Here is a 2,477-nt window from a genome sequence, read left to right on the forward strand (position 1 = left end):
TACTGGCATAAATAATTCAGTCAACATTTTCATATTCTTTAGTAATGGAAAAGAAGGGTGGGGGAGAAAAGTCCTTGCTCTTACCTATCTTGTCTGGAATTGCTGGAAGCAGAAATAATTGCCATTTAATAAATCAGTTTGAGCACAAGCACACAAAACACTCATTTTTAAGACCACTATTCTCTGCCCCCATAACACCACTGACACACCACAGGGCTGACGAGAGACACAAGTCAGTGACAGCCTCACTGGAGACCTGCTGTGTGACCAGTTGGTCAAAGTCTTTTTGTGAAGTTCTAATATTTAAAATTAGTGTCAGAAAGCTTTTCAACTGATAATTATGAAGCACTGCCCGTGGGGCACAGAATGTCGTCCTTCTCGTGTGGAAAGTGAAGACCGAAGTCTTGGCTGGAAGATAAAAAAAATTTAGAAATACTGTAAGCTGACAAATTCTTATAACTGATCTTCCCTTAAAAAAAGCTTGAAAAGTTACACACCTTTAATGCTGGCTTTGTGAAGTAAGAGATGACACCACCATCTTCTAATTTTTGGCATGTCTTCCTAAAAAATGTAAATTGGGAAATTACAATAAATTCTATGAATAAAAAAAATCACAATATTCAAACAAATATTACACTTAAACCACTGACCTGACTGAAATCAAATGCTCTTCCAGTGGCGATGTAGAGAGCATACTAAATAAAAAAGCAAGTTATTATTTGAAATCAACATTTACATCTGACTACTGGTGGAGTGTCCTCCACTTACCCTGAGCAGTCCAGGCTGTCAGTCTGTGTGTGTAGATTCTATTAATTTAAGAGCTGATTCGTTAGTACAGCAGATATCTGTGTGTGTTTTCTGTCTTATACTAGCAGCACACATTTATATTCACATTACCTTCTTCTGTGGTTCCTTCCAGCTACCTGGCATTATTTTAGAGGCAATTTTCCTACAGATAAAATGTGTTTTGTCAAAATTGATTTATATTATATTAATATATATTAAAAACAAAGTTGATATGAACTTTGCAGATGGAATATCATTGTAGAACTGGATTAATAATATTTAATTCTGAAAATGTGCCAATTAATAATTTTATCACACAGAAGAAAGAATTACTTAACCAAAATGTAGCTGGAGCCTTTCATCACTTTTTATGACAATGATATTCATTTCAGATTACAAGAGTAGAATTATTAGTAATAGAACAGGTAGAGAAATAGTGAACATCAGATAATATCATCTCTAGCAACTTTTAAATGAACAAATAATTTATAAAGGGAGTGACTTTGGCTTCACACATGAGACCACAGCACACCATTACAAATATTTTAGAACCTTGAGGATGTTTTACCACTGTGCCGTTATGAATTATTTACACAGCTCTTCCAAAATAGCTTAGTTAAAACTATCCATTCATCCATTTTCCAACCCACTGAATCCGAACACACGGTCACAGGGGTCTGCTGGAGCCAATCCCAGCCAACACAGGGCACAAGGCAGGAACCAATCCTGGGCAGGGTGCCAACCCACCGCAGGACACACACAAACACACACCAAGCACACTCTAGGGCCAATTTAGAATCGCCAATCCACCTAACCTGCATGTCTTTGGACTGTGGGAGGAAACCGGAGCGCCCGGAGGAAACCCACGCAGACACGGGGAGAACATGCAAACTCCACGCAGGGGCAGTGCTACCACTGCACCACCGTGCCGCCTAGTGAAAACTATTAGGATCAAATTATTTAAAGAAGAATAGTTCAAATGGGCAGCAGTCATCACTAGGTAACAGAAATAACAGAGTAAATAAGGAACAGTCCTGCTAAAATGCTAATTTTGGGAGATTTGGGCTGAGGTTCAAACTGAGTGAACTGAACATATGAACAAAGATATAAAAAAGAACATTAAAACTTTTGAATGCTGGGACTGAACAGTTGAACAAAGGTCAAGAACAACGAACTTGAACTCAGATGGCAGAGGCGGGGCAGTGACTGGTGCAGTGGGCACGGAGGGCAGAGACTGGGTGGCAACCGGTGCCATGGGCACAGAGGACAGAGACTGGGTGGTGACTGGTGCAGTGGGCACGGAGGGAAGAGGCTGGGTGGTGACCGGTGCCATGGGCATGGAGGGCGGAGGGAGCACTTTAGGACCTTTGCCACCATCTGACAAGTGCCTGAGGAACTGATCTTTATGAACTGCTGTTTTCTGAAATTAACAGCAATGGCAGTGGCCTGATCCCTGGCAGTTCAGTGAACACTTGTAAATTTTAAAACCTGAAACAGTACAAAGAAAAAAAAGGTTAATATTCAGAATTATTTTGCTAAACATTTAAAACTTAACGAAAGAAATTCAGATAATCCTTAAATTTAATAGAGTTAAAACAAGCAAATCCTGTCCTATTATTCTTTTAAACAGAACAAACTAATTAAAGATTCTGTCAATGATGCTTTTAAAAATGTATGAAAATATACTATAT

The 2,477-nt window shown here is 39.0% G+C and overlaps 1 long non-coding RNA gene across 1 annotated transcript; it reads right to left on the reverse strand.

Annotated features, from left to right (window-relative positions):
- Positions 1 to 362: 362 nt before the first annotated feature.
- Positions 363 to 811, reverse strand: LOC120523035. The gene is made up of 3 exons (XR_005632553.1): positions 651 to 811; positions 498 to 561; positions 363 to 408 (listed from the first exon to the last, which is right to left on the reverse strand). It is a non-coding gene; the product is annotated as an uncharacterized LOC120523035 (long non-coding RNA).
- Positions 812 to 2,477: the final 1,666 nt, after the last annotated feature.

Source organism: Polypterus senegalus, chromosome 1, assembly GCF_016835505.1.
Source record: "Polypterus senegalus isolate Bchr_013 chromosome 1, ASM1683550v1, whole genome shotgun sequence".
Classification (NCBI taxonomy): domain Eukaryota; kingdom Metazoa; phylum Chordata; class Cladistia; order Polypteriformes; family Polypteridae; genus Polypterus; species Polypterus senegalus.